Below are 26,898 nucleotides of genomic sequence, written 5' to 3' on the forward strand. Positions count from 1 at the left end.
GATATTTGACCAAAGTTTAATATAAAATAGGAGAATTACATTGATCTTGCTCCTGAATTTACCCATGATATGCACTTTAAGGACCACTGATGTACCTTTTTCAAGCTTTACTCTAAAAGTTAGAGACACAGTGTGCACCTTCCCAGGTAAAAGATACATACCTACAAAAGATGTACCCCCAGTGCCTTTATTTCAGAGATGGAAACATGGTATAATTCTTGTTTATGGTAATTACACAGATAATATATGTTAGACCCAGGGTGGATGATGATATTTAAAAAAAAAATTTATTAGGATGTATGTCGAGACCTTTCTACAACGCATGATGTGTATCACAATATTTATGTTTCCTAACATATGTTTGGGTGGTATAGTGGTGCAGTTGTGTGGGTTTCCTCCGGGTGCTCCGGTTTCCCCCACTGTTGCCTCACAGCAAGAAGGTTCTGGGTTTGAGCCCAGCGGCTGATGGGGGGCCTTTCTGTGTGGAGTTTGCATATTCTCCCTGTGTTTGTGTGGGTTTCCTCCAGGTGCTCCGGTTACCCCCACAGTCCAAAGACATACAATTAGGTTAGTTGGCTACTCTAAATTGTCTGTGTGTGTGTGTATGATTGAGAGGAGAAAACCTCTATAATAATCCAGTAGAAGGCAATGGGAAACCACTACTGTAATTCTTCCCTAGAGACTTTGATGGTTGAAGCCATCAGAGCAGTCACATCACTGCAGCAATATGCCAGATTGAGAGAGAGAATGTATGTTTCTTAACATATTTTTACTTCTACTTTTATTTATTGCTTTTAAAAGAAATTAAAACTTTCCAGATATTCAAATCTGAAAAAAATAAGTTTTAAATATTTAAACAGTAAAAAATGATCAAATCAGATAATTGTTATTAGTAATACAAAAAAGTTATTTCAAAAAAGATATTGCAATATCTGAAATATGTAACGTGATATAATTTGCCATGATATTAATAATATATTGTAATATTTTTCTATCCACATTCATTGGATATGAATATTTGCATGCTCTGATTGGCTACTCTACTACTAGGCTATCAGCTCATATACTGTGAGTAGAGAAAAACAAATAGCAGAGCATGTTGCTGAACCAACTGAGGACGAAATAAAAACTACTTGAAAACAAAAACCCAAAAACTGTTATGAAGTATTTAAAAGGAACATAAATAGCTCAAAGAATGAAGTTTTTTTTTTCCTAGTATCTACTGTTCCACACTCCAGCCCAGTCAGTGGTGGTAATACACCTTTAAATTGGTTTGCCAACCGCAAAAAAAAACCCCTACAGAAGAATTACGAAGAAACACAAAAAATACAAAAACAAAGCAACAAAATATGGAATAAAAGTATATGATGGTAATAACATTTTTTCTCATAATTATTATTATTATAGCATTTTTCACAAATTGCTGTCATTTCGCCAGTTTGTTTACATTCTAAGCAGAAATGATTTTGTTGGATGTTTTGTATAAAGTTTTTATTTATTGAATTTGCAAAAAATAAAAATGCTCTGTTTCTCAAAATTCAGTGAATGTGGATAGAATAAAACAGTTATTCCACTCAATCTTGTCATACATGGTTTATAGCTGACTTGGTGCTATGTGCCTCATAGGTTATCAGACTCAATTTCATGGAATAACTGTTAATCGCACTGCATTAAAAGGAACTGTATTAAAGAAATGTTGGAGTATTCCTTTAAGCTTTCCTTTAAGTGGTTTGGTGCCACTAGTTGGACACTAGACTGTTTAAGGACCCTCTAGACACACACACACACACACACACACACACACACACACACACACACACACACAATTTCTTAGCATTGTAGAGGAAATGAGTATGTCTGATTTAGGCCCTGTCCACACGGTAATGGATTCAGGTGAATCTGATAAAATTGTTTATCATTTCGGCCTGGCGTCCACACAGCACCGGCGTTTTGGGTGCCCCAAAACGATATTTTTTGAGAATGGGTTCCAGAGTAGAAAAATCTGGCAACGGCGCCATTGTGAAGTCATCTGGATGAGTAGAACGGATTTGTTTACGATGACGTCACAACCACATGACTAGAATAAGCAGCACTCTCGCTGTTTTGTATGAACCACTGCATTGCATTCACTTTTGTATACAGCTTTTCTTTTAAATAAACAAGTAACTGAACCATTTCTTGAATTTCTTTTTTTTATTGGATAAGACTGCTTTTCAAAATGTTCACACACAATATAAAAAGTTATATAAATTATACAGAATGCTTTTCAAAATGTTCACACACAATAAGAAAATTAAGTTATATAAAACTATGCACACTAATAAAACTAATTTGTACACACAGAAGGCACGATTTCCTCGCGTAGTCGCAGCCATCTTCTTCTTGTTGTTGTGTGTTTGTTCCTGTGAGTACTTCACGCCTGGTAGAAGAAGGGGTTTATGCGCATGCGTCCTACTTCTTCTATTGTTCTGGTGTCTCCGATGGGACCATCTTACAGCGCACGTAGAGGTGTGGCATGTGTATTGCATCATTTTCAGCAAGCGTTGCATTGCCATATGTACCTGATATTTTACTGATCTGTTGCCCATGTGGACGCGATATTTTTTTTAATAAAATCTTGTTGCCGTTGTCGTGTGGATGTAGCCTTAGAACTAACTGATTTGTTGGGATGAAATGTATACCACCCATGACCCATCTCCACCCTGATCAGCAATTTATCCGGAACCAACCTCTACTCTAAAAAGCTTCCAAACATATACAAGTCCTCTTAATGCTATTAAGGGTTTCTGTAGACATTTCTGTAAAAAAAAAAAAATCTACATGTTCAAATTGAAGTCATAAATTACACACTCATGACCTGTACACAGAAAATGAGCCACTTAACTGACACAGCTGGGCTTGTGTGCTCCATAAACCTGCCCTAAAGCCATTATGGAGTCAAGCCCTGAGCATTACTGTCCTCCACCCTCACTGCGACAGCACCACTAAATTAGCATGACAGTCATTTTTTTAAAAGAGAAGAAAAAAACCTTTTGAACCTTCAGGCAACAGTTTTTGATCAATTAAGAGGTAAAGCGTTCATTTTGCACCCTGGAACCGTTGTCCGCTGGCATCTTTCGCTCGCGATTGATCCCTCGAGTGCTCCCTTTAACCCTGGAGTGCTGGTAATAGCAGGAGGAGATGAGAGCATTAGGAGGTAGCAGGATACTCTGTGTGTGTTTCAGGGGGTAAACGGGTGGGGTGTGGTTCAAGGGACACACACTCACACACCCCCTGGTGTCAGCCCCTTCTCCAGCCTCTCCTCTGAGGCAATTTAAGTAGAAATTAAGCTTGTCGGAGCGCTGTAGGAACGCCCTGACAACCACCCGACGCAGAATAAATCACAAATCGCTCTTTCATTGTGAGGGAAGCCAAATGCCTGGGTTTGGCATGATGGCTTTTACATTTTAAAGGGAAAAAGGTTTACCTGATGCCATTTTCCAGCGCAGTGCTCTGTCACAATGTGTTCAACTCTTAAGTGACCGTTTTAAATCAAGGTTCGGACACAGGCAGCTCAGGAAACTGACCTGCTTAAGGTGTAAGAAATAGGATAGGCTGTCTACAATAAAAACAGGGACACGGTGGGTATATCATGGCCACCAATTTCAGGCTGTTTCAGTGCATCATGACAAAGATATGACAATCGCATAAGTGCACTTTCACATCATAAAATGGTTGTGCAAACAAATCAACCTTTGTCAAATGTGTTTTGCTTTTCATTTCAGTGCAATCCTGTTCTTCTCTCTCTCTCTCTCTTACTCTCTCGTTCTCTCCTGTCTAGTAGAGACTCAGTTTGTTAATTAGTCTGTGTGTTTGGCCAGTGCCGAAGCAGATCAGATTATTGTCCCAGACAGACTCAATTAGCACAAGATGGAGTAGTGACTGCTGTCGCTTCATCAGGTATAAACCAATAAGCACACAGGCCGCATCCGTGCAGCCCGGCCAAGAGACACCTCAAATCCTGCCAGGGACTTCCAGCAGAGCAAAGAACTGACTGCAGCAGAATTAAAGTAGCCCAAAGTAATGCCACAGTCAATACCAATACAATCAATGGACGAAACATTACGCATTCATAGGTAATAGATGAACCTAATAAACTGCCTCATTCTATATCAGTAAGAAATACAGCAATGGAGATTGACATATGATACATAGGATCGAAGACACACTACAGTCTCTTGCCTAACTAACTCCTGAGTACAACTGTGCCTACAATGTACTGCTTATTTAGTCACCTAAGTTAGGAATAAAACATTCATATCTCCTGCTATAGGAAAATAATCCATGATGCAGTACTGAGACATGAAGTGGTGTGAAACAGTTTCCTTAATGCTATAGCAGCACGTCCTGTTGTGTCTTATTCCTCTTATACCACAGCAATTTGCCAATTATAAAACTTTTATTTATTAAAGAACAACACATAATTAACAGTTATTCCATGAAATCGAGTCATATATGAGCGGATAGCGGCTATAAGCCATGTACATGGAATAATGGTTTTATTCTATCCACATTCACTGGATTTTGAGAAACAGAGTATTTTTGTTTTTATTTTTTGCAAATTCCATAAATAAAAACTTTATACAAAACATCCAATAAAATCATTTCCACTTAGAATGTAAACAAACCGGTGAAATGACATTAGCAATTTGTGAAAAATGATATAATAAAAAATTTTGAAAAACAATTTTAAAAAGATATGTTCTTACCATCAAATACTTTTATTCCATAATTTGCTTTTTTGTACTTTTTGTAGTTTTGTTTTCAGAGTTTTTTTTCCCCTGTTCTCAGTTGAATCAGCAACATGCTCTGCCATTTTGTTTTTCTCTACTCAGAGTAGGCCTATATTGTCAGGTACGCAAGGGAGGCGGATGTATGTGCAGAAGTGTTCAGTTTAATAAAGTGCATATATAAATACAAATACACACAAAGGCAAACTTTCCAAAATGGCAGGCAAGATCAGATATGTGAAAACAGGCAAAGGGTTGGTCGAGGCGCAAACAGTACATGAAAGGCTAAGCAAGAACAATAACAAGAAACAGGCACAAGAATGAAGAAACGAGGAAAACAAGAACACTGGTAGAAAGGCTAGGTAATGCATACTTAACTTAGCATAATACTTCACAATGCACTTGCCTCAGCTCAGTCCTTAAATAGGTAAACAGTTTAGTTTAGTTCTCTAATTGAGTTCAGGTGCACCTTGTTCACAGCGCGCGTGCTGGAGTCCACTCGGCGCATGCGCAGCCCGAGGCATGCCTTCAGGTGCTCATGCCACAGCGTGCAGGACTGATAGAATCCCCTCCCACAGAGCTCCCTCTGGGAGCTAAAATCCATAATACTTGGCCCCGATGGGGGTTCGGGCTCAGGCTCAGGACATGACGTGGGTCCTGCGCTGGGGACTTGACTTGGGTTCTGGGCCAGAATCATGCTCATACTCTGGAACTGACTTGAATCTTGGACTAGGCTTGGATCCACGACTGAGGGTGGCTTCAAACTCTGGGCTGGACTCGAGCTCTGGAAATGAGTTGAGCTTTGGGCTGGACTCTAGCTCCAGCTCAGGAGATGACTCAGGCTTGGGCTCTGGATCCGGCTTAGGCTCAGGGCTGGACTCGAGCTCTGGAGATGATTTGAGCTTTAGTTACGACTCTGGCTCCAGCTCAGGAGATAAATCAAGCTGGAGTTCTGGAACTGGCTTGGACACAGGGCTGGAAGTGTGCTCGAGCTCCAAAGATGACTTGAACTCTGGCTCCAGCTCAGGAGATGACTCAAACTGGAGTTCTGGAACTGGCTTGGACGTAGGGCTGGACTCGAGCTCAGGAGATGACTTGAGCTTCAGTGACAACTCTGGCTCCAGCTCAGGAGAAGACTCAGGCTCTGGGGATGACTCAGCTTCTGGACTTGGCTCTCTTTCAGACTGTGGACCTGGCTCAGGTACAGGCTCGAGCTCTGTCAGCACACTGCTTTGGTCCTGGTTAGGATCTGGCGACGGGACGACGCAGACATCTTCATGGCCAGCTGAAGCAGAGGTCATTCTGACGTCCTCTGACACAGGTTCAGGAACAGGCTTAGGTTCTGGCCTTAACTCTGGCACCAGCACTGAAGCTGGCGCAGGGTCTGACTCTGGCTCTGGAGCAGACACTGGAGCTGGCTCTGGCTCCAGAGCAGACACTGGTGCTGACTCTGACTCCGGCACTGGAGCAGACAGTGACGCTGACTCTGACTCTGGCACTGGAGCAGACAGTGACGCTGACTCTGATTCCGGCACTGGAGCAGACAGTGACGCTGACTCTGGCTCCAGCTCTGGAGCAGACAGTGGTGCTGACTCTGGCTCCAGCTCTGGAGCAGACAGTGGCACTGACTCTGGCTCCAGCTCTGGAGCAGACAGTGGCACCGACTCTGGCTCCAGCTCTGGGGCAGACAGTGGCGCTGACTCTGGCTCCGGCTCTGGAACAGACAGTGGCACTGACTCTGGCTTTGGCTCTGGAGCAGACACTGGTGCTGACTCTGGCTCTGGCACTGGAGCAGACACTGGCACTGACTCTGACTCTGGCACTGGAGCAGACACTGGTGCTGGCAGGGACGCCAGCAATGGCTCAGGCATGGATTCTGATACAGACACGGGTTCAGGCTTTAGTTCAGGTGCTGGTTCTGGCTGAGAAACCAGCTCAAAAGAGACAGTCCCCAAGAGGGGCTCAGGAACAACAGCCTCCTCTGCTGTCTCTCCTTCAGCCACTAGGGAGAGCTCTGGAGCAATGGTCTCCTCAGCTGAGTCGGCCACTGGAGGGGGCTCTGGAGCAACAGCCTCCCCAGCTGGGTTGGTCACTGGAGGGAGCTCTGGAGCGATGGTCTCCTCGACTGAGTCAGTCACTCAAGTGATTGCCCCTCCCCAAGAATTTTCATGGGGTTCCTCCTTTACTAATGATTCGAAAATGAACTTCAGCATGGCAAAGAAAGTCTGTGAACTTCAAAGGCATGGGTGCTTGACACGAATCAGGTAATCCACCCATCTGCATGCTCGTCCAGCAATAAACTTTAGTACGATATGAAGCTTACCCAGATGGGTTCGGGTGGTTTGGGCTCTTGGAGGTCCTCATAGAAGAAATCACACTGTAGCTTGAATTCCATAGGGTGATATATTCTGTAGTAGATTACCGGGGGGCTCCAGTCAGTCAGTCTTCAGCCGAAAATACGAAGTGAGGAGCTGAGAAGCGGCATGGGATCGTGTACTGAAACGCTTCTGCTATATCCATTGTATGGTGAAATATTCTGTCAGATACACAAGGGAGGCGGATGTATGTGCAGAAGTGTTCAGTTTAATAAAGTGCATATATAAATACAAATAAACACAAAGGCAAACAGTCCAAAATGGCAGGCAAGATCAGACACGTGAAAACAGGCAAAGGGTCGGTCGAGGCACAAACAATACATGAAAGGCTAAGCGAGAACAATAACAAGAAACAGGCACAAGAATCAAGAAACCAGGAAAACAAGAACACGGGTAGAAAGGCTTGGTAATGCATACTTAACGTAGCATAATACTTCATGATGCACTTGCCTCAGCTCAGTCCTTAAATAGGTAAACACAGTTCTCTAATTGAGTTCAGGTGCGCTTTGTTCATGGCACGTGTGCTGGAGTCCACTCGGCACACAGCCCGAGGCGCGCCTTCAGGTGCACGCACCACAGTGCGCAGGACTGACATATATGAGCTTATAGCCTAGTAGTAGAATAACCAATCAGAGCATGCGATTGCTCATATCCAGTGAATGTGGATATAATAATACTTTTTATTTATTTATAGTTACATTTAAGGTTGTAAAACATCCATCAAACAAGTTTGTTCATTATAACAACTATAAACACCTCTACCCTTGCCAATGTCTCTTTTTTTCCTCTTTCTTAAAGATAATAAGACAATGACGCTGTGGAAGAAAACCCTCTGTCCTGAAGACTTTCCCATGGAGGAAAACCTCCTGACTCTTAAACAATATTTACACTGGAGACCCCTTGCTTAAATGTTAAATGAACATCACCTCCTTACAGTAAACTTCATTATATCAATGTGATATGTTTTTTTTATTCAATAGCAGCACATTTTTAACCCATTTATGATCAGTCTAAGAGGATGTGGAGAGTTTGCCATATAACTCCATGTACGGTAAGTTATTTTGCTTGCATATTTCCAACAGGCACATAAATATAAGCCTGTTATTTACCTTGCAGCTGAAACTACTGATGAATCAGAATTGAGACAACAGCTTCTTTGGTATAAAGGGTGTATAAGGTAAACATTGTCAATGTCCATAATGTACACCTTAACTGTAAGTTAAACTTTAGGATTGTGGAATCACATAAGAATTAACCAAATTTGGTATTTGAGTCTGATTTGTTAACACAATACTGAACTGATATTTTTACATTTAAAACTGACACTGATGTGCAAATTAGTATGGGCATGGACAAATTTATTGGTACTCTTACAGCTCATTGAAACGATGCTTTATTCCTCCTGAAAAGTAATGAAATTGAAAGCAATTTTCTCATGTATACTTGCATGCCTTTGGTATGTCATAGAGTAAAGCAAAAAACAAACAACAAAAAAACCAAAAGATGAAAATAGATAAATTTATTGCTTTTTCTATAAAGATATTCTAAAATAGCCTGGACAGATTTATAGGTACCCCTAGAAAAGAGTATACATAATTGGATTATAGTGATATTTCAAACTAACTGTTTTCTTTAATTAGTGTCACACATGAACTTAGATAATCATCATGGAGTGACCTGGACTGCTAGTGAATATGCTAACTGGCTAACTCGCTAAAGAGCTAGCCTGAAGACTGGGATTTGCCTGTGTGTGGATTTGAAGGCGCTGGGAGTTAGCATCGTCGCATCGTTGATTCACGAAAAAAAAATTGCATCGGGTTAAGGATTAATACTTTCCCTCCTTGGATAAATTACAAAAGCAGCTCTTCTGCATCTTCTTGTTTATGGATATAGATTTTTACAGTTCCATGTTAATAATGAACTCCGATAATCATCATGGAGTGACCTGGACTGTTAGTGAATATGCTAACCAGCTACCGTAACTCGCTAAAGAGCTAGCCTGAAGCCTGGGATTTGCTTGTGTGTGGATGTGAAGGCACTAAGAGTTAGTCAGTTTTATATGCTGAGACGGATTATTTGTGTGATTTATTTAAAAAAAAAACATGAAAAGAGATAAATTGATTGCCTATTCTACAAAGATATTCCAAAATAGCCTGGACAGATTTATTGGTACCCCTAGAAAAGAGTATAAATAATTGGATTATAGTGATATTTCAAACTAACTGTTTTCTTTAATTAGTGTCACACATGGGTTCAATCTTGTAATCAGTCATTCAGTCTATTTAAATGGAGAAAAGTCGTCACTCTGCTGTTTGGTATCATCGTGTGCACCACACTGAACATGGACCAGAGAAGGCAAAGGAGAGAGTTGTTTGGGGAGATCAGAAAGAAAATTTTCGACAAGCATGCTAAAAGCAAAGGCTGTAAAACCATCTCCAAGCAGCTTGATGTTCCCGTGACTACAGTTGCAAATATTATTAAGAAGTATAAGTTCCATGGGACTGTAGCCAACCATCCTGGACATGACTGCAAGAGGAAAATCCATCACAGATTGAACAGAAGGATAGTGCCAATGGTAGACAAAGAGCCAAGGACAACTTCCAAAGAGATAAACATTGAACTCCAAGGTCAAGGTACATCAATGTCTGCTTGCACCATCCTTCATTTCTTGAGTGACAGCGGGCTCAATGGAAGAAGACCCAAGAGGACTCCATTGTTGAAAGAAAAACTTAAAAACAAAAGCCAGACTGGAATTTACTAAAATGCATATTGACAAGCCACACTGCTTTTGGGAGCATATCCTTTGGACAGATGAGACAAAACCTGAGCTCATTGGAAAGTCACATCAGCTCTATGTCCACAGAAGAAAAAAAATGAAGCTTTCAAAGAAAAGAACACCACACCTACTGTGAAATATGGAGGAGGCTTGGGTATGATTTGGGGCTGCTTTGCTGCAGCTGGCACAGGGTGCCTTGAATCTGTGCAGGGCAAAATGAAATCTCAAGACTATCAAGGCATTCTGGAGTGAAACGTACTACCCAGTGTCAGAAAGCTTTGCCTGTGTCTCAGGTCATGGGTCCTTCAATAGGATAAAGGGCCAAAACACACAACTAAAAGTACCCAAGAATGGTGAAGAACAAAACATTAGACTATTCTGAAGTGGTCTTCTATGAGCCTTGATCTAATCCTCTTGAACATCTTTGGAAAGAGCTGAAACATGCAGTGTGGAGAAGTCACCCTTCAAACATGAGACAGCTGGAGTCGTTTGCTCAGGAAGAGTGGGTCAGACTACCTGTTGACAGATGCAGAAGTATCATTGAAAGCTACAGAGATCATTTGTTTGCAGTGATTGCTGCTAAAGATTGTGCAACAAAATATTAGATTAAGGTTCCCATGATTTTTGTCCATGCCATATTTGTTTGTTTTATGATTTAAAATATTCCGTTGAATCAAAAATCAAAAGCAAAGTCTGATTTTTATTAAACATGGAATAAACAATGATGGATGCCAATTAATTTTGTCAGTTTCAATTTATTTCAAAGAAATCTGTAGATTCTTCTTTTTTCATGGAAGGGTACCAGCAAATTTGTCCACGTGTACATGAAACTGTCTCACCAAAAAATGTTCTAAAATCCACATAAAATCCACATTTTATCACTAGCTGAGTGAACAAATGCTAGTTATTAAGAAAGTTTTGAAACCCATGCAATATATTTTTTTTACTGCTCACAGAATATGGCGATTTAAATTGAGCTTCAAATACTAAAATCCTACTTGCGCCAACCTGAGACAATTGTTAGAAACACCACTATTATGTTACAACCTAGCTAATGATTTCAAACAGTTTGTTCATCTCATTATCTCTAGCCACTTTATCCTGTTCTACAGGGTTGCAGGCAAGCTGGAGCCCATCTCAGCTGACTACGGGCGAAAGGCGGGGTACACCCTGGACAAGTCACCAGGTCATCACAGGGCTGACACATAGACACAGACAACCATTCACACTCACATTCACACCTACGGTCAATTTAGAGTCACCAGTTAACCTAACCTGCATGTCTTTGGACTGTGGGGGAAACCGGAGCACCCCAAACAGTTTGTTATTCTTCATAAATAATCTTTAATTGTCCAAAACTATTTTCTAAGACTATTTTCATCACTTCAAGGTGAACATTATGAATATTTGTTGTTTGACTGAATAGCCATCCATCAATCCATCTACCGTATCTATTCTCTACTTTCACATACCCATTATGCCTTGTGCCTTGGGGGTTAACCAGGCACTATTTGTTTACTAAGTAAGATAACCTCAGTCATTTCTTTGAATTCACATGGGGAAAAATAACTTTTCCTGATTTAAAGTTTTATAGAATACCTAAAGAAGCTAAGCTGCAAAAAGTGTGGTTAGATAGAATTCACTATCAAAATTTTACACTGACAGACAACACGTGACTGTGCTCTGTGCAGAGTAAAGTCTGATGATCCAAGTCATAAAGCCTACAGCCCCTCTGTCTTTGTGTTAGTCATAAAAAAGTGTAAAAAACAAGGACAAGTCAAAGAACTGAAAAGGACAACTATATTGAAGGATCAACTCCCAAAGCAAAGCGCAAACAAAGCAGTGTAAGTAAGTGTGGCAGCGGGGGTGTGGTCAAGCATCGGTCTGTGAATGGAGGGCGGAGTCAGGGAAGTGGTAGAATCACTGCACCTGATGGGAATTAACCTGTGTTTGTGTGTCTTCCCCAGTGACCGCACCCTATAAGAGGAGAGGGAGAGCAGAGGAAGAGAGCACTCCCCCAACCAGAACACTTGTGTGCGTGCGTGCATGCCTGGGAGAGTGTATGTAAAAGCTGAAAAGCTAAGAATAAATTAATTTTTGAGAACTCAGTTCTGGCCTGACGTGCTTCTGTGCTCCACCCACCTGGTCTGAATTCTACAGTGGTGCTAAAACCCAGGACAGCAATGGCAGCGCTTCCGCACGCTGCGCCTGGAGGAGGTTGGCTGGCTGTTCATGTTTGGCCAGCAACTCCAGGATGCCTGCCGGCGGTGGCTGAGGGCCGACAACCACGACGGCGAAGGAATTGTCGACCTGGTGGTGCTGGAACAATTTGTCGCCCGACTTCCAGAAGGAACAGCGGAGTGGGTCCAGTGCCATCGCCCAGCGTCACTGGATCAGTGCCATCGAGCTGGCGGAGGACCATATGATGGCCGTTCCTACGGCAGGACAGTGTGTCTCCTCTTCTCCCCTCTCTTCTCTCTCTTCCTCTACTCCTTGTCCTCGCTCCATTCCCCCACTGTGGAGGCGGGGGCCGGCTCCACCCCAGCCGGCCCACTGCACCCACGGTGCCCTACCATTTCCTACTTCCTTGTCTGTGTCTTCTCTCCCTCAGGTGAGTGATGTCCAGAACACCGGTGCAGAGGGAGAGCCTGGGCTGGTATGCAGGCTCTGCAGGGAACCAAGGCACCTCCAGCATCAGTGCTCGGCTATGGAGGTGGGCATGGTGGTCCGGATCCCCAACGCACCAGGGACCGCTCTCGATCGGGCCGGAGTGTATCACATACCGGTAAGTATCCAAGGGGATACATATTAGGCTTTGGTGGACTCCGGCTGTAATCAGACCTCAATCCACCAAAGCCTGGTGCAAGATGAGGCATTAGGGAGAGCACAATTGGTGAAGGTGTTGTGTGTGCACAGGGATGTTTACAACTACCCTTTAGTGTCAGTCCACATTCTATTTCAAGGGGAAAAATTTAGAGTAAAGGCGGCGGTTAATCCTCGCCTTACCCACTCGATAATTCTGGGGATTGATTGGCCGGGATTTATGGAATTAATGACGCATTTAGTGAAGAGTGGGGCCTGCCATAGTTTAGCGAGGGGAGGTCCTGGAGTGGCATTGGCGGGAGCAGCTGTCACAGAGCCGTCTACATCATCACCGCGTCAGAGTGAGGAGCAGCCTGCTCCTCCTCCCTCTCTCGGGGATTCCCTTGCAGATTTCCCGTTAGAGCAGTCGCAAGACGGGACTCTGCGGCATGCATTTGACCAAGTGAGAGTAATTGATGGTCAAACTCTCCAGCCAAACGCCACACCATCCTTTCCCTATTTTTCCATTATTAATGATAGATTATACCAAGTAACGCAGGACACTCAGACTAAGGAACCAATAACACAGCTTTTAATCCCAAAGAGCTGCCGGGAACTTATATTCCAGGCGGCTCACTTTAATCCCATGGCCGGACACTTGGGGCAGGATAAGACACTAGCCTGAATAATGGCCCGGTTCTATTGGCCAGGGATTTGCGGCGATGTCCATAAGTGGTGTACGGCATACCGCAAATGCCGGTTAGTAAATCCCGCGGCCATTCCAAAAGCGCCCTTGCGCCCTCTGCCATTAATCGAGACCCCGTTCGAAAGAATTGGGATGGATCTCATTGGGCCATTAGATTGGTCAGCATGAGGACATCGGTTTATTTTAGTTGTGGCGGACTATGCAATGCGATATCCGGAAGCAGTGCCTCTTCACAATATCTCAGCACGTAGTATTGCAGAAGTGCTCTTCCGTGTCATCTCCCGAGTCGGAATCCCCAAAGAGATTCTGACTGATCAAGGCACTACGTTTATGTCACGCACACTGCATGAACTGTATAGGTTACTGGGAAATAACCCTATCCGCACCAGCATTTATCACCCACAAACGGATGGCTTAGTCGAACGGTTTAATCACACCCTCAAGAATATAATTAGAAAATTTGTAAGCGAAGACACACATAACTGGGATAAATTGCCGAGCCCCTGTTATTCACAGTGTGAGAGGTCCTGCAAGCCTCCACGGGGTTCTCCCCATTCGAATTATTATATGGGCGTAAGCCGCGTGGCATTCTGGATGTGCTACGTGAAAATTGGGAAGAGGGACCTTCAACCAGTAAAAATGAAATTCAATACGTTATCGACCTGCGTGCCAAACTCCACACACTCACGCATCTAACCCAGGAGAATTTGTGGCAGGCCCAAGAATGTCAAGTCCGTCTGTATGACAGGGGCACGTGCCTTAGGGAATTCATACCGGGAGATAAAGTACTCATGTTGTTGCCCACGTCGAGCTCCAAATTGATCGCCAGGTGGCAAGGACCCTTTGAGGTCACACGGTGAGTAGAGGACATCGACAATGAGGTGAGGCGAACAGACAGGGGTGGGGCATTACAGATTTACCACCTCAATCTGCTAAAACGCTGGAACAAGGAGGTCCCTGTGGTGTTGGTGTCGGTGGTTCTGGAGAAGGCGGAGCTGAGGCCGGAGGTTCAAAAAGGAAAATTGACATCGCCCACCACTCCGGTCCCCTGTGGAGACCACCTCACCCCGACCCAGCTCACGGAGGTTGCCCAGTTGCAGACAGAATTTTCTGATGTGTTCTTGCCCCTGCCTGGCCGCACCCACCTCATAGAACACCACATTGAGATGCCCCCGGGGGTAGTAGTGCGTAGCCGCCCTTACAGACTGCCCGAACACAAAAAAAGGTGGTTTGGGAAGAACTCGAGGCCATGCTCGAAATGGACATCATTGAGGAGTCCCACAGTGACTGGAGCAACCCGGTGGTCTTGGTTCCCAAGGCCGACGGGTCGGTCCGGTTCTGTGTGGACTATAGAAAAGTCAATGCAGTGGATACATTTGATGCGTATCCAATGCCTCGTATTGATGAGTTGCTTGATCGACTAGGCACGGCTCATTTTTATTCGACACTGGATTTGACAAAGGGATATTGGCAGATCCCCTTGACTCCTCTATCCCGAGAGAAAACGGCCTTTTCCACACCGTTTGGCTTACACCAGTTCATCATACTTCCTTTTGGGCTGTTTGGGGTGCCCGCTACGTTCCAGCGGCTTATGGACAGGGTCCTCCGCCCCCACACCACCTACGCGTCCGCCTACGTAGACGACATTATTATTTACAGTAATGACTGGCCGCGGCACCTGGAACACCTAAGGGTCATCCTTAGGTTGCTGAGGCAAGCGGGTCTCACAGCCAACCCAAAGCAGTGTGTGATTGGGTGGGTGGAAGTACGGTATCTGGGTTTCCACTTGGGCAATGGGCAGGTGCGTCCCCAAATTAATAAGACAGCAGCGATTGCGGCCTGCCCGAGGCCCAAGACCAAAAAGGGGGTGAGACAGTTCCTGGGGCTGGCTAGCTACTATTGTGGGTTTATACCTAATTATTTGGATGTCACCAGCCCACTGACTGATCTCACTAAAATGGGAGCACCAGATCCAGTCCAGTGGATGGAGCAATGCCAGCAGGCTTTCTCTAAGGTAAAGGCTGCACTGTGTGAGGGGCCACTGTTACATAACACATACTGTTGTCGGACAGAGGGCTGGGGGCTGTTCTGTCCCAGGAGGTGGAGGGGGAGGAATGTCCCGTGCTGTACATCAGCTGGAAGCTGTCAGTGCGCGAGGGCAGGTACAGCACAATAGAAAAGGAATGCCTTGCCATCAAGTGGGCGGTCCTCACCCTCCGCTACTACCTGCTGGGGCACTGTTTCACCCTCTGTTCGGACCACGAGCCCCTGCAGTGGCTCCACCGCATGAAGGTTGCCAACGCGGGGATCACCCATTGGTATCTGGCACTCCAGCCATTTAAATTTGAGGTGGTCCACAGGCTGGGGGCGCAGATGGTCGTGGTGGACTTCCTCTCCCGTCGGGGGGGGAGTCGGCTGCAGGCCGGATGGCTCCCCGGCCTGAGTCGGGCGGTGGGGGTATGTGGCAGCAGGGGCGTGGTCAAGCATTGGTCTGTGAATGGAGGGCGGAGTCACTGCACCTGATGGGAATTAACCTGTGTTTGTGTGTCTTCCCCAGTCACCGCGCCCTATAAGAGGAGAGCAAGAGCAGAGGAAGAGAGCTGTCCCTCAACCAGAACACTTGTGTGCGTGCATGCATGCCTGGGAGAGTGTATGCAAAAGCTGAAAAGCTAAGAATAAAGTGGTTTTTGAGAACTCAGTTCTGGCCTGCTGAGCTTCTGTGCTCCACCCACCTGGTCTGAATTCTACAGTAAGCTTACATGTGTTTCCCCTTTTAGTGTTTCTGTAGGTAGAGCGGCTGTAGTATTTGACCCTGTAGCCCTAACAGCTTTCTCCAACAGCTCAAATATTGTTGTAATCCGGTAGCATATGAGCTTGAGGAAAATCAGAGTGAAGGAAATCAAAATCAACTTATACTTAAAAAAGAAATTTGACAGTTCTGCTGTGTTTACAGTACTGACTTGACTGAGTGAATTCCTTGCTTGTGTTCCCATGCACGAAGCGTTTTGTACTTTCTTAGGGTTTTCTGGTCATAACCAGCACCCAGCAAAAACGATTTCACTGTGGATTCCTCTATTATCAGTGTCAATCTTTCTCAATTCTCCTGCCAATCTTTTACTTTCTGCAGGTCAGTAATTGTTGGAACATTGACAAACGAAGAAGGCTGCTGACTGTCACTGGAAGTAGAGATGTTCAAAGCATTCGATATGATATTTACAAGCACTTTTTTTTACTGATTGATTTCTCGAAGTCCACAGAAAAGGCTTTGCAGATTTCTTTAAGCTTTGGTTTAGTTAGTTCTGACACTTCTTTGAAGGTTTTATGGAGATTTAAATGTGAAAAATTACTGTCAGTGTGCGATGGCATGTTGTTTTAATTTGTTTATATTTTGGTTACCTCCCCAAGATGCAAAGCATTATGGGTAATGTGAAAGTAATCAATACCACTTATCCAGTGAGGGTCATGGGGGAAGCTGGAGCCAATCCCAGCTGACTTCGGGTGAGAGGCAGGGCATACACTGGACAGGCTGCGAATCTATTGCAGGGCTGACACAGACACAAACAACCACTCACACTCACATTCACACCTAAAAGCAATTTAGAGTAGCCAGTTGACCTAACCTGCATGTCTTCGGTAGGAAACCAGAGCACCCAGAGGAAACCCACATAGGCATGAGGAGAACATGCAGAGTCCACACAGAAAGGCCTCTGTCAATCAGCAGGTTCAAACCCATAAACTTCTTGCTCTAAGGGGACAGTATTAACCACTGCACTACTATGCCACCCCCGTTGAATCATCATGAAATTAATTATCATGAATTAATTTTTTAAAAATTATTTGTTTTGCTTCTTAATCTTTGCCAGACATCCAAATCTAAAATTGAAACTGATGATACTGTAACTTGCAAGCAATGTGATCAGGTTTTTTTTTTTTTTTAATGTGAACAGAGCATTAATAATACACTTTAGGCATTGAGCAATGTTACAACATATTCAACTGAAGTGATTGATAAATAGCTGATAAAGTGCTACAGTTCTACACACACTCTCACACATGCACACACATACTCCATCTCAATGATACCCAAGACATTGTTGTATGATTTATTGTCACAGAAATGTAAATGCTATATTCTGGGCAGGTGTCTTATATTTTCTGCCCATTTGTTTTGGAGAGTGAGCGAAGGGAGGCGGCATATTTAATTAAAATTCATGAGTGAGGAATGTGCTGAATTGCATTGGCCATCATGGATATCTTTGGGTTCAGTCTGCTGGAGGGGAGGGATGAGTGATGGTGGACAGGCGAGAGTGTTGACAAGGGCGAAATCAGAGACATCCTGGTTGCATCATATGCATATACATACACACTTGAAGACAAACACAAACATACACAGAACCACAATTGGACAGTAGCAGAACAGTAATCTGAGCCTCTGTTCATATTGTTGAGTGTTAGTGTTGTAGAACTTGTGCAAGTTTGTCACTAAAGGGAGAAGGCACAGTTGTAACACAACACATTTGTAGCATACTTGTTTCTTTTAAATGCGACTATGACTTCATTACATGCAGAGACAAACTGTCACTTTTGTGTCTGTCTGAAAAAAAAAATCTATATACACCAGGTGGGTATATTTGTTAAAAAAAATGTCCCAGTTGTGTACACTTCATTAACGGTTAGCATACTTTTCAGAGTTCATGCATGCTACTTTTGTTAGCAAGATTGTGAGAACACGAGTGTACAATTGTAAAACCTATTAGTATGAATTATATCTCACTTCAGAGGGTCTCAGCCTGTTAGGAGTACTGAAAGGTTGCAGCACTGAGACAGAAAAGACTCCCACAATAATTTCCACCTGCGTAAAGATGGAATGCAATTGATTTAGAGCTCATAAAGCATTATAATGTTTTTAATCATAGTTGTAGAATTATGGTTGAACTGTAGTAACCATATCCCATATTACCATAATAATAATGATTACTAGTGGCGTAAACCTCAGCCTTCCACACACTATGATATGATTCCAATGAGGCAATAATCCAATATTCAACAATACCACTGAATCTGTTGCATTGCGATACAACTCAATTTAGTAGCCTCTGGACTATTTTAAGTATTAGATTTACAGGAAAATACATTTCTAACCCATTTACTATTTACACATCAGTTTTAAAATATATATTTTTTACACACTAGTTGTCTTTCCTTTTTAACATAATCAGTTGTATTGAATAATAATCAATTTATGGTTGTTGCTGGGCAGCATGGTAGTGTAGTGGTTAGCACTGTCACCTCACAGCCTGGGTTTGAACCCAATGGCTGACAAGGCCCTTTCTGTGTGGAGTTTGCATGTTCTCCCCATGTTTGCATGGGTGTGCTCTGGTTTCCCCCACAGTCCAAAGGCATGCAGGATAGGCTAATTGGTGGCTCTAGATTGACCATAGGTATGAGTGTGAATGGTTGTTTATCTCTATGTGTTAGCCCTGCTGGTGACTTGTCCAGGATATACCCTGCCCATAGTCAGCTGGGATAGGCTCCAGCTTGCCTGTAACCCTGCACAGGAAAAGTGGCTACAGATAATGGATGATTGTTGCCTAGATACATCAATTTAAATCATCACCTTTTAAAATTGCAGTATGTAACCCATATTTAAATAACTTTGTGTAATATTTGTTAAAATTGTCACTATGTTCTGATTGGCATATGCAAGACAGATAATCTGCAAGGAAGGGCTTTCGAGGTCGGGCTGAGAGGAAGAGGGAGGGACCTGGAAGGTTTACTCGTTCAGATTTTCAAGTGCCCTTTCTTTTCAGTCCTACTGAATTCTGCTTTAAGTAGATGCATTGATCCAATGCATTGATCATCTGATTATTACACCTCACATGGTTACAATGATATACCAAAAAATGAACATAAAAAAAGAAAGCTCTGTATCATTAATTAATTACATTACATGTTAAAATGGGTGATTGTTTTGTGTGCACCTCTCCACATGTGTATAATTGGCTCCTCCTCCTCCTGAACCTCATGCCAGCATGGTGTTGAGCCCAACAGTGCCACCGAACTCTGCCATGTCTCACGGTCTTGGCCAAGTGCCAGGATGTCCTCCAGCCTCAACTTGATCTGCTGGAGGTCTTGACGAATGACATAGTTCTAACTGGTGCATGGTCGGCCACAAGGGCATCTCCATCCAGCCACTGGCAGGTCAAACTCATAAATGGTTCTTGTGGGGTGGTCATCTGTGCAGCACAGGATGTGTCCAAGCCAACAAACACAGCACTGTGATGGTTTGGAGGATGTTTGATTGGTTAGTCCTCTGGTGGAACTCCTTGTTGGAGATATGGTCATACCAGAGCACCCCCTCAGTGGTCCTGGGGGCATGGGTCTTGAAGCTGAGGACATGCTTGGCCAAGGTCTTGCTGAGAGGCCAGGCCTCAGTGTCATAGAGCAGCACAGACAAAACTGCAGCATTGTGGACCCATAGTTTGGTGCATCGAGAGATGTCACGTCATCTCCAGAGTGGTCTCCAAAGCCTTCTCATGACACCTACTGCCAGTCCACATTGCCTACTGATTTCAGTGAGGAGGTCGCCATTGTTGGTGACTTCTGATCCCAGGTAAACAAATGACGTGACAAACTTGATGCAATCAGTGCCATTGGTGATGGGTGGTGGGTCAAGACCATCACCTATATGCATCAGCTTGGTCTTGGACCAGTTGACATATAGTGTGCTAGTCTGGATGCCTTCTCATCAAAAGCATGAAGTGCTCCCTTCAATGGGTATAATGGGCACCCAATTCAATTTTATAATCTTACTATTTCAAGCAACCTTTCATTGTATATTATACAAAGTAATAAATGTCTCATCTCATCTCATTATCTGTAACCACTTTATCCTGTTCTACAGGGTCGCAGGCAAGCTGGAGCCTATCCCAGCTGACTACGGGCGAAAGGCGGGGTACACCCTGGACAAGTCGCCAGGTCATCACAGGGCTGACACATAGACACAGACAACCATTCACACTCACATTCACACCTACGGTCAATTTAGAGTCACCAGTTAACCTAGCCTGCATGTCTTTGGACTGTGGGGAAACCGGAGCACCCGGAGGAAACCCACGCGGACACGGGGAGAACATGCAAACTCCACACAGAAAGGCCCTCGCCGGCCACGGGGCTCGAACCCGGACCTTCTTGCTGTGAGGCGACAGCGCTAACCACTACACCACCGTGCCGCCCCAGTAATAAATGTATGACATTTTAATTAAAGTTTCTTTATGTTCATGTAAGTTTACAGGATTTTACTTTGGATGGTATTACAATCAACCCATGTAATGTTACAATTGTGGGACTGTCTGTTTCAGACTCATTTTGGTTTCAGTAAAAATGTAAAGAACTCTCTGACATTATGTATAAATTTGCAGATAATAATTAATAAATGAAACAAACATATGTGTGATATGTTGTGGAAAGTATGGATTCTGTTGAGTAATTTAACTAAAAGAAAATTGAATTGTGTCAGCTCTACCCTTCCAACTTAACCCAAATTTCAGCCAAATCTCTATATTTGTATCTTACTCAGTATTTGTTCCTGCTCTTAGAAATCTGTGAGCTTTTACTTCATAATGATGTCTATCAGCCCCTTCAGGAGCTTTTGAAAGCTAGTAATGTTGGATTTTATCTGTAGCATACAGTGAGTTTAAAATGAACTATAAATGAACACCCAGCATCTCGCAGTCCCATAATGCTGATTGGTGGACTGTTTTATGAAGTGTTACTGATGCTGATGCATGTGTGATGGAAATGTTAGTGGGAAACGTTGTCCTGCTCTCAAGGTGATGAAGCTCGCACTGGAATCAGATCATTCCACACATCATTATCAGCTGGAAATGAAGAAAGTGCAGATGCAGTGAGACTCAGTCAAATAGTGAAGTCATCAGCATTATGGGATTGTGAGATGCTAGATGTTAATTTAAAACATACTCAGGGCTTCATGCTCACCTACATGATGAAGAAGGACTGGATGAATTAGATTTCTTCCAATATCTTCAGCAGACTGATGAGAATATTAATAACAAATAGCCTAAATATTAAATTTGTTCATTATCAATTACCATTAGTGAACTCATTAATTCTATTTTTTCCCCAACTTTGTGAATGTTTTAGAAGAGTTATTAAACATATTTTTGTTTATTTTTAAAACTTTTTTACATTAAATATTTGTTATGTGTTTAGTGATTTTGGTGCTAATTTGCTGGTTGGTGCTGTATTTTCATTATTCTTATGAGAAGTTAATGATTGTGGTTATTGCTAGTGCAGTTACAATGGTGTTTAATAGGAGAAAATTTTCAGTAATGTCACACATAATGCATAGCAGTCAGATTTTATTGTTAGCTAAAATCAAAAAGGGCAAGAGGTTTTTTTTCTCTTTCACCATTTTCCAGCACATTTCAACATAATATTTATGAGAAATGCAGTATAGGATTATCAGAGACAATGGTGCCAGAATGTAATGCAGCTATATGATGCTTAGTTATGGCAAAAAAAAAAAAAAATTGGGTCTGTTAGTTAGTGATAACTAGCAAGATAACAAGCATGATGACATTGACGGTGGTAATGAACATTGGCAGTTTGAAAGCACATTGGCAGTTTGAAAGCTGAACTGCTTGGGAAGTGTGTGCAGATGAGGATGTGAGAGTGCTGGACAGATGAAAGGGATGGTATAGTGTTCTCTTTAAGGGCTAAATCCCATGGGTGCTACTATTAGGTATTCAAAAGGCATTGTCAGTAATGTGGGAAACCGTTAAGAGAAAATAGACCAGCATGTCGATGTAAGAAGTTTGAAAAAAAAAAGTCCATCCATTTTCTGCTAGGTCTGGGTCACAGGGCAGCAGTTCCAGCAGAGATGCCCAGGCCTGCCTCTCCCTGGCCACTGCCTCCAGCTCTTCCAAGGGGACACCAAGGCATTCCCAAGCCAGCTGAGTGATATAGTCTTTCTAGCATGTCCTGGATCTGCCCCAAGGTCTCCTCCCAGTTGGGAATGCCTGGAACACATCACCTAGTAGGTATCTGGGAGGCATCCTCGACAGATGCCCAAACCACCTCAGCTGGCTCCTTTCAATGTGAAGGAGCATTGACTCTACTCTGAGCCCCTCCTGAATGTCCAAGCTCCTCATCCTATCTCTAAGGGTGAGCCCAGACACCCTTCAGAGAAAGGTTATACAAGACCTGAATGGTCCATAACAACAGGCCCAGTACTCCATACTCCCAAAACACTGCCCATGGGACACCATGAGGGACATAGCTGTATGTCTTTTCCAAGTCCATAAAGCACATGCAGACTGGTTTGGCAAACTCCCATGTACCCTCTAGGGTAAAAATGAGGGTAAAAAGCTGGCCCAGTGTTCCATGACCAGGAAGAAAACCACATTGTCCCTCTTGAATTAGAGTTTTGATGAATGGACAGATCCCCTTCTTAAAAACAGGGCCCACCATCCCAGTCTGCCAATCCAAAGGCACTGTCCCTAATCTCTAGGCAATGTTGAAGTGGCGTATTAACCATGACAGCTCCACAACATCTAGAGCCTTAAGGAACTCAGGGCAGATCTCATCCATCCCTGGGGCCCTGCCACTGAAGAGTTTGTTAACTGCCTCAGTGACTGCAGCCCTCGTAAAGGGAGAATCCCACTCTTGTGCTCTGTCCTTGTACTCTGTTTCCTGTCTTGAAGGCATGTCAGTGGGATTCAGGAGATCCTCAAAGTGCTCCATCCACTTCCTGACTATGTCCTTAGTTCAGGTCAGCAGCACTCCATCCCCACTGTATAGACCCCTTTCACTGACGTCACCTGAAACCGGAAGTAAACAGACCCTGCGCCATTTTGGAAGACCAACAAACTCGTGATTAGGGGGAAATAAGTGAACCCACGAGAATAAAGTGGAGTGGCAAACGACTTAAACAAACAAATCTGAGCTGTTTTATTTATGATTTATTGGCCCAACAGTAGACTTGAAAGAAACCTGTGTGAGACTTGGCAAAAAACTGTGGATATAATGGATAAGTCTGTGCATGATCTGCGGACACTTTGAGGTAAGCAAACGCAAGAAATTCTGATTTAAAACATGCTAAATTGGCCCCAAGTTGATAACTGTATGAGGAGCAAGCCTCCCAGACTTCTACAATTTATTAATAATAATAATAATAATAATAATCTCATCTCATTATCTCTAGCCGCTTTATCCTTCTACAGGGTCGCAGGCAAGCTGGAGCCTATCCCAGCTGACTACGGGCGAAAGGCGGGGTACACCCTGGACAAGTCGCCAGGTCATCACAGGGCTGACACATAGACACAGACAACCATTCACACTCACATTCACACCTACGGTCAATTTAGAGTCACCAGTTAACCTAACCTGCATGTCTTTGGACTGTGGGGGAAACCGGAGCACCCGGAGGAAACCCACGCGGACACGGGGAGAACATGCAAACTCCACACAGAAAGGCCCTCGCCGGCCCTGGGGCTCGAACCCAGGACCTTCTTGCTGTGAGGCGACAGCGCTAACCACTACACCACCGTGCCGCCCTAATAATAATAATGATAACAATAATTTAGGATGGTTTGGGGCTTGCTCTCCCTCCTATTATATAAATAAAGCATAGTTGTTGTGTAGGCATATATCATAAATACGTATAATTTGGATAAATTAACCTAAATTATGGATACCTTAATAGTAACAAAAAGTATTAATTTTTCAACTGAAAAGATATATTATTAAAAGATAAATATCAACAAGATTACCTTGGCCATAACTATGTGTAGGTTATTCTTAATAACAGCTGTAATATCATGAACCAAGCCACTAACAACATAATTGTAAGCCTGTAGCCCTTTGGAGGCTTTCAAGTCATCAGCAGTGTAGGCAGTGTTCGAACTACGGGGGTACTCGGGGGATCCGAGATCCCCTGAAACAGACATGAGATCCCTTGAAAACATGATTTGGGAAATGTTGGGGGGGTCTCTAAAATATTGGCAAAATGATGTTTATTGACATAGCAATCGTGTGTAACGGGAAGCATTTGCATATCCGAAGTGTTGTGTTTACATCAAAGATAAAATAAACCGATATGACAACGACTGCTGCTGCCAGGTTGGTTGTTGAGTAGCCTGACTGTTTTTTTTTTCTTGCGTGTGGTATCATTGTTGACGCGAGGTTGTTTTTTGAACATGCCAATGCGGACACGATTTCCCCTGATGAGTTATGACTTCAGACGTGATGCATGTGTGGAGGTGTCGAGTCCACGTGATATGTGCGTAAGATAGGCTTCTCATGTGTTTGGAGATCCGCGCTCTGAGACAAGCACAAGCACCCCCCCCCCAAGGGAAAAAAAGGGACCCCCCAAAAATATCGGCATAGTTCGAACACTGAGTGTAGGCACTGGGTGTAAACAACAAATAGTTTACAATGTCTGGGTAGCAAACAGATGGCAGAATTGGTGTCCGGTCCTCCTTATGTTTCCATTCTCCCTTGCCCCGAGTCTTATCATATGGGTCAAACCCATCAATCACAGCCAGTTTCTCCACATATCGTGCCCTTTCTGCAACTGGTAATGTACTCACATAACCAGAATTATCATCCATCGTGTCACTTTACTCTCGCTCGTACTTTGTTTTATATTGTGAGTGCATGTACTTGGTCTTCCAATCACGGGTGCAGATAGAGGGGGGGATGGGGGGGACTCGTCCCACCCAGATTTAAATTCACCTCGTTCGGTCCCCCCCCACTTATAGGGAGGAAAAAATGTCTATGCTGTCTCTCTTTGCATAAGGCAAACCTCACGGAAAGATCAAAAGACTAATTACCATTCGGTTTATTGAGGTGCACGGCAGTGTATACATAGTTGCAACAACTCACATAAAACAAAACAAAGACTGATATTCGGTTGGTTGAGCTGCGCAGACTGCACAGGTTGCGAGCTCGAGCTTGGTTGCTATGGTAACCCACAACAAGCTTGACAGGCATATCTGGGTTGGGGTTGGTTTGCTGGCAGCTTTGTCCCCACCAGTTTTTTGTCCCCCCCAGTTCAAAAAAACGTATCTGCGCCCCTGCTTCCAATATGGTGCCTAACAAAATCTCTCGGCGCGGTGACGTCATGTAAAAGGGGTCTATACAGTTGGGGCAAAGCACTGCTTCCCCTTCCTGAGTCATCTCTTCAAGGCTGACCTCACTGAACTCCTCTCACACCCATGTGTTTGCTTCTGCAAATGCCAAAGTCACAATCCAGTTGGCCAGGTGGTATCTGTCGGCTGCCTCCAGAGTAATACAAGCTAACCAAGCTCACAGCCACAGCCCAGTACATCTGCCTCAGCAATGGAGGTGCAGAACATGACCCATTTGGACTCAATATCTTTGACCACCCTCGGAATGCAGTAGAAGTTCTGCCAGAGGTGGGAGTTGAAGATCTTCTAGACAGGAGCCTCTGCCAAATATTCCCAGTCCATCCTCATTATACTTTTGGGTGTACCAGGTCTGTCTGGCATCCTCCCCTGCCACCTGATCTAACTTACCATCAGGTGGTGATCAGTTGATAGCTCAGCCGCTCTCTTCACCAGAGTGTCCAAGACATATGGTCACAGATCTGATGACATGACAACAAAATCAATCATCGACCTACACCCTAGGGTGTCCTGGTGCCAAGTGCACTTATGAACATTCCTATGCTTGAACATGGTGTTCACTGTTGACAAGCTGTCATTAGCACAGTAGTCAAATAACAAAACACCACTTGGGTTCAGGTCAGATAGGCCGTCCATCCCAATCACTCCCCTTCAGGTTTCACTGTTGTTACTCACATGAATATTGGAGTCCCCCAGTAGAAAATAGAATAGAATAGAATAGAATAGAATAGAATAGAATAGAGCACTTTCCATCACCCCACCTAAGGACTCCAAGAAAGTATGAATTTAATTATTATTTAATGAAAAAAACTTCAACAGAGAATTTAATTACAAAATAAATCTTGGATGTCACTGAAGATCATACGTTAATTATAAAGATTAATAGGTTAAATTTTTAGAAAAAGTAAGTGGAAAAATGAATGTAGCTTATTTTCCTTTATTAACCAAGCAATAATAAAGAAAGATAACATATAAATCTGCATACTCAAACTTCCTCCTCATGATTTTGTCCTACACATGAGACATCAAAATGTCTATATAATGGAAAACTTTAGGATTATACTCTATATTTAATGAATCCATATTTTACCTAACTGGTGACTTTTGTGACTGGGGATATGTTGACATCTGTTGTGAGGATAATGTTAATTTAATTAAATATTAATTAATTAACAATTGCTGTGGTTTGCTTTCAGTATCAAATGCAACTCCTCCTCATCTCACAAACTTCAATTTAAATAATGGTTATGATTTTGGACATTTGTACATGAAATTTCTAAATAATTAAATTATAATTAAA

This window comes from Neoarius graeffei, chromosome 16, assembly GCF_027579695.1.
Source record: "Neoarius graeffei isolate fNeoGra1 chromosome 16, fNeoGra1.pri, whole genome shotgun sequence".
NCBI lineage: Eukaryota > Metazoa > Chordata > Actinopteri > Siluriformes > Ariidae > Neoarius > Neoarius graeffei.